The following is a 7,191-nucleotide window of genomic DNA, read 5'->3' as shown; positions in this document are numbered from 1 at the left end:
GTCCTCTCCTCCCAGCTTCAAGTCTATGACCCCACCTTCCCCGTCACCTATGTATAATTGTCCTTACCCCACCATTTCAGTAGTTAGGAAAGACAAAGCCAGCGATTAGCACAGTACTTGGCACAGAGTGGGAACTCAGTAAAGTTTTCTGAATGAACAAGTGAAATGTAACAGTACACAGATCATGTAATATCTCAGGTATCAGTTTTGCCGTCTTCAAAATAGAAGACTAGTCCCTAGTTTTCCACAGGTATGTTATAAAAATTCAGTGAAATGATCTGTTGTGTGTCTTAAAAATAAAACTATTATGAAAAAGAGATCAACAAAGAAAAAGAAGAAGAAATGAATTAAATATGTATTAGATGTTCTCATGTCTGTTTTCTTGAATATATACTTTTCCATCATACTAGAAGTTTTTTTGAGTAGAGGAGCTATTTCTATTTTTTCCTCAGACAAAAATATACATGTTTGCATACACAGCACTTACCTGAGAACTTCAAATTACACAAATCATTAACTTCCTGACTGAAATGGAAATATCTGGAACCATCTTTTCCAGATATTTGGAAATATCATTTGATGGTGAAGATCTTATTATAAGAAATTGAGTCTTTAGGATTTCAGAGGCAAAGAGCTCTAGGTTTGAGTCATGGTTCTGCCACATGCACTTGAATACCCAACTCATTTAACTTCTCTTGTATTTATTTCTCCTCTTTCTACCTCCCCAATATGAACACAATGATTATGCCTACTTCTTAAAATAGTTATGAGAATTTTTAAAAGAGTTAATCTAATAAATTACATACCATTGTTCTGGGGCCAAAGTATGCCCCCCAAAATTGATATGATGATGAGTGTAATGATGTTGCTAATGAAAATAATAAAATGGAGATAATAATAAATCATGAAAAGCTGATCATTTTACATCATGATGAAGTTAACAGCTAAGCATATCTCTGTAAGGATTAAAGAAATTATCTGAATAGGTATCTAATACTTCTTAGTTTATATGGCTTAACAAAATTTAAGTCACAATCATGCACTTTATCTTTGTTGTACTCCCAACAACTTAAGAATCTGACAATTATTAAGAGAAAATTGGAGCTAGGCATGGTGCACACCTTTAGTCCTGGTGACTCAGAAGGCTGAAGCAGGAGTTTGAGGCCAGTTTGAGGCCAGTGTGAGCAACTTAGTAAGACCCTGTCTCACAGTAAAAAATAAAAAAGACTTGGGACTTAGCTCTATGGTAAAGCACCCCAGAGTCCAATTCTCAGTACCAGAGAAAGAGAATATGAATTGGTTCAGGGAAAGTTGGTGGAAAAGTCAAGACTGTCTCAGAGTAGCAGTCGGCCTGGGACATGGTCTCCTGCCTATCACCCGGACTCTTTCTATAGTTTCTTTTCCTCCTTCTTCAGTGTTTTTGATGAGTATTGAGTTAATCATCACTCAAATATTGTCCCTTTCCCAAACAACAACAAGATTTAGATCAGTAGCAAAGATAATATTGACACTTAGTTCTCTGAGACACTTTTCATTCCTCCTGCCCTAATGATTGTAGTCATATTCATGCCAGAAATGCATTTAAAAATTCTGCTATGCTACTGCTCAATTCACAATAGCTAAACTATGGAACCAGCCTAGGTGTCCTTAACAGATGAATGGATAAAGAAAATATTATTTATATATATATATATATATATATATATATATATATATATACACACACACACACACACACACACACAATGGAATATTACTCATAAAGAGAAATGAAATTATGACATTTGCCAGTAAATGGATGGAACTGGAGACTATCATGCTAAGTGAAACAAGCCAATTCCTCAAATCCAAAGGTGGAATGTTCTCTCTGATATGTGAATGCTAACACATAATAAGGGTGTGGGTGGCAAGAAAAAACAGAAGTACTTTGGATTAAACAAAGAAGATTGAAGGGAAGGCAAGAGGAGTGGGAATAGGAAAGATAGTAGAATGAATTGGACATTACTTTCCTATGTTCGTCTATGAATACACAGCCAATGTAATTCCACATCATGTACAACTGGAAGAATGGGACGTTGTATCCATGTGTGCATAATATATCAAAATGCATTCTACTATCATGTATAAAAAGAACAAATAAAAAAGATTTTTAAAAAATTATGCTACTATTAGCAATACTTGAAATATAACTTTGCTTGTGGGAAACTTAAAGTACTTAATCACCAATTATACTTTCTTTATTCACATGTTTGGCTTATCAAAACCAACCACCGACAGCATTCTCCCTGAGACATAAGCATGGGCTTCCTCGAGATTTGTCAAGATCAGGGTGACACTGACTTCTTCACTGCACTGTTGTTATGGGGGCACGGCCCTCTTGGGTGTCAGGAAACCTGTGATTTCCTAATCATTCAAATGAAATTCAATACATTGGTCCTCAAGCCTGTTTTGGTGCCAATACCATGCTGTTTTTATTACTACAGCTCTTGTATTATTTGAGGTCAGGTATTATGGTGCCTACTGTTTCAGTCTTCTCACTATAGATTGCTTTGGCTATTCTCTCTTATTTTTCCAAATGAATTTCAGAAAAACTGATTTTTCTAGTTCTGTGAAGAATGTCATTGAAATTTTGATGGGGATTGAGTTGACTCTATAGCACTTTTGGTAGTATGGCCATTTGACAAGAATAGTCTGCCTATCCAAGAACATGGAAGATCTTTCCATCTTCTAAGGTCTTCTTTGATTTCTTTCTTTAGTGTTCTATAGGTTTCATTGTAGAGAGCATTCACCTCTTATGTTAGATTATTTCACATGTATTTTTTTTAACTATTGTGAATGAGATGGTTTTCCTATTTTTTTTTCCAGCAGACTCATCACTGGAGGATTTATGAGTGTTGATGTTGTATCCTGCTATTTTGCTGAATTCATTTATGAGGTCTAGAAATCTTCTGGTGGAGTGTTTTGGGTCTTCAAACTAAGGATTATGTTGTCAGCAAACAAAGATAATTTGAGCTCTTCTTTTTCTATTTGTATCTTTTTAATTTCCTTCTCTTGCCTGATTGCTCTGACTAAACCACTGGCATAGAATAGAAGAAACAGAGACAAATCCATATAAATACAGTTATGTGACACTAGACAAAGGTGCCAAAAACCCATGTTGGAGAAAAGATCGCCTTTTTAACAAATGGTGCTGGGAAAACTGAAAATCCTTACATAGTAGAATAAAATTTAACCCTATCTCTCACCCTGCACAAAACTCAACTCAAAGTGGACCAAAGACCTAGGATTTAAATACAGAAACCCTGCTACTTCTAGAAGAAAATATAGAATTAATAAGTGAGATGGCATCAAATTAAGAAGTTCCTGCACAGCAAAGGAACAATTAAGAGTGTGAAGAGAGAGACTACAGAATAAAAGATAGGGCATTAATCTCCAAGATATATAAAGCACTAAAAAACTTAACACACACCAAAAAAAAAAAAAACCCACAAAAACAAAACAACCAATGAATACACAGGCAAAGAACTAAACAAACTCTTGTCAAAAGAAGAAATATAAATGGTCAACAAATATATGAAAAAAATTAGGGAAATGCAAATCAAAACTATATCAATATTTCATCTCACTCCAGTCAGAATACAAATTATCAAGAATGTAAATAATGATAAATGTTGGCAAGGATGTGGAGGAAAAGGTACACTCATACACTGTTGGTGGGACTGCAGATAATACAACCACTCTGACAAATAGTATGGAGATTCCTCAGAATACTAGAAACGAAACCACTATTTGACTCAGCTATCCCACTCTTCAGTATATTTCCAAAAGATTTTAAACCAGCATAATATAATGATGCAGCCACATCAATGTTTATAGCAACATAATTCCCAATAGCCAAGCCATGAAACCAACCAGGGGCTCTTCAACAGATGAGTGGATAAAGAGAATGTAATATATATATATATATATATATATATATATATATATATACACACACACACACACACAATGGAGTATTACTCAGCCATAAAAGAATGAAATTATGGCATTTGCCAGTAAATGGATGGAACTGGAGACTGTTACACTAAGGGAAATAAGAGAATCCCAAAAAAGTCAAAGGCCGAAGGTTTTCTCTGATAATGGGGAAGCCAATCCAAAATAGGGGGAGAGGTACAAAAAAAGTGAGAGGGAATGTCATCAAAATAGAGGAAAGATTAGTAAAGTAGATGAAGGGGATTGAGGAGGAGGAAGAAGGGGGATGGCAAAGAACAGTGGAATGAATCTGACCAAATTTTTATATGTACATGTCATGGATAATGACATGGATGTGGCATGGTGGGTCCTGACATCAGGTGTATCTAGAGGACCCTAAATTAAAAATAAAAATAAGAAAAATACACTGTAACTGAAAAGGGATCAGTGGAGTTGAGGGAGCAGGATGGAGGAGAGGGGCTGGGGAGTGCTGGGGACTGAACTGTGTTCCATGCTTTGGGGATTGTCAGGGTGTATATAACTTTAAAAAAATACATAACTTTAAAAAATTGTATATAACCATAAAGAAATATATAACTTAAAAATTTTATATAAAAAATGTATATGAGAAGAAGATTATCACTAAGCAGGGAAGAGAGGTGGGAGGGAATGGGAGGGAGAAGGGGAATTGCATGGAAGATGGAAGGAGACCCTCATTGTTATAAAAATATATATATATATGATGGTGTGAGGGGGAAGGAAAAAAAGAGAGAGAAATGAGTCACAGTAGATTGGGTAGAGAGAGGTGATGGGAGGGGAGGGAAAGGAGAGGGGGAGGAGGAGGGCAGCAGAATACAACAGACACTAGTATTGCTGTATGTATATACGTGGCTGTATAACCAATGTGATCCTGCAATCTTTACATGTGGAAAAATGAGAATTCATACCCCATTGAATCAAATGTATGATATGTCAAAATCATTGTATTGTCTCAAGCAACTAATAAAAAATAAAAATTAAAAAAAATTGTATACAACTATAAAGAATTTTTTAAAAAGAAATTCAATATATTTCAACAAACATTTTGGGAGAGGCCCCATATTACTCATCAGCTTCTTACCATGTGAAAATCCAGGAAGGGATTACATAGTCTAATCATAATGTCACTGCTTCCTGTCCTAATCCCAAACTTCCCTTGGCTGGTGACAATGCCACACAGCTGGCTGGAAGGATGGGGGAATCACTGGGGTGAGGGGAGCTGATATCTTTCAATCCTGTATGTGCTCACTGGCCACAGTTTAAAGTAAACATGTTTCTTCTGTCTCCTTGTCCCATTGGAGTGTGCAGTATTTAGGAAAATCCACTTCGAATACAAAAAGCAGGTCACTTGACTTGCCTAGGTTGGGCTCTGATTTCTGCATCCTGACTCTTATTTCAGGTGTGTATTGATCCTGAAATGCTTCTCAATATTCTTCTATGTTTCAAGAAAGAACTTCCAGTGATTTGGGCCATTTCCCTATCCCCATGTTTTCCTGGGCCTCCCTACCACCAAACTCAAGGGATAATATGGCTTCTTGCTGTACCAAGGCCAACATGTGTGCATCTTAATGTCCCCTTTTTTACTCATAATATCACTGGCACTACTGCTGCCTCTCATTCCTCCCCAGTAACTGCAGAGAAATAAGTTTCTTCCCTTGGGAAGCTAACCTCTCTCTGCCTATCTCAGCTGCCACTGTTCCTTTTATCAGTCATTTTTGTGGCCTCCATCTCAAAACCTCTGAACCCCTCAGGCTCTGTACCACCCTCTTCCTCCGTCTCTGAGCATTAATAGCTGGAATCTCCTCGAAGGAGGAGAATGTCCCTCAAGTCTTGAGGCTCCTTCTCCCTGGCCACTGTAGTACTGCATCTTGCTGGACCTTCTCCTATTTCTCTGATGATTCTTTTTCTGTTCCTTATATTGATTCTGGCTTCAGCTCTTCACTCCTTGGATACTACTCTTACTCCCACATCCATTCATAGAAGATCACTAGATTAGAAAAAGAGGAATGAAGGGAAGGGAGGAAGGATAGGATGAGCAAAGACGGTAGAATGAATCAGACACAACTTTCCTCTGTTCATGTATCAATACATGACCAGTGAAACTCCACATCATCTACAACCACAAGAATGGGATCCTAAATAGAAACAGTTATATTCCATGTATGTATAATATGTGAAAATATATTCTACCATCTGTATATCTAAAAAAATTAAGAAATTAATAAAGCCAATCTAAGCCTGCTGTGATTAGTGTATGGCACTTGATAGAATTATTGGACTAAAAATATCTCAGTCACCCTATTTCAATCTTGATGAGACTTTTTCAATAAAAACATAGAATATCAAGATGATTGAAATTAAATCACAATTCTTTCTAAATTTCTAACCCTAGATTTCCCCCTTTAAATATCCCTGTTTGTTTGGATAAAAATAGTTTGAAACATAGTGAAAAAGATTAATTCCTCCTAGAAATGACTTGAACTGTTTTACTAAAAATCTGTTTCCATGTAAAAGTAAAGCATTGATCCTACTTCTTTCCTATGTTTTATTATTCCTCTAAGTTTTCAAAATGTATCATACTGTACTTATGTAAGTAAGAAGATATGTTTGGGTATTTATTTATGATTGAGCAACCTACTAAAGAACTTTAATTAGTAGCTCATTGTTAAGCTAAACTGAAGCCTTAGGAGCATGTCAAAGGACTCTTAGTTTTTGTTTTTGCTATTCATTGTTTTAAAAACCTGATGTGGAGACCAAGTGATTGTCAAAGAGACAAAAATTAAGCTAAAGAAGATAGATATATTGGGTAATTGATTCAGAATTCAATAAATGTGATCCTTCCTTGCAATTAATAATTTTTTTTAATTGGTCACTTTAATGCTATAAAGATGTCAAAGGGAAACCTATGCTAGGGACTACTTATGTTCCTTGCAAGTATAAAGAGATAGAACAATTTACTTTTTAGTGTATAGGGAATGGACAGATCATTCCCAGGCATTCTGCAAAGTAGGCAGGTCACCTTAGGGGAAAACTTTACCAGTTCAAAAATTTACTTCACATTAGCAGTGAAGAATCAGTCATCACCCTGAATCTTTTTTTTTTTTTTTACTTATAAGGTTAAAGCAAACAACTAATAAATGTTAATAGCAGTAAATGAAAAGTTTCATTAAAATTTTTTCT

The 7,191-nt window shown here is 35.7% G+C and overlaps 1 non-coding gene across 1 annotated transcript; it reads right to left on the bottom strand.

Annotated features, from left to right (window-relative positions):
* Window positions 1-6,987: 6,987 nt before the first annotated feature.
* LOC113192581 (U12 minor spliceosomal RNA) lies at window positions 6,988-7,137 on the bottom strand. Its single transcript, XR_003302028.2, has one exon. It is a non-coding gene; the product is annotated as a U12 minor spliceosomal RNA (small nuclear RNA).
* Between the last annotated feature and the right edge of the window lie 54 nt (window positions 7,138-7,191).

This window comes from Urocitellus parryii, chromosome 4, assembly GCF_045843805.1.
Source record: "Urocitellus parryii isolate mUroPar1 chromosome 4, mUroPar1.hap1, whole genome shotgun sequence".
Classification (NCBI taxonomy): domain Eukaryota; kingdom Metazoa; phylum Chordata; class Mammalia; order Rodentia; family Sciuridae; genus Urocitellus; species Urocitellus parryii.
Note: the sequence above shows the minus strand (reverse complement) of the source record. Positions and strands in the feature narration are given on the sequence as shown.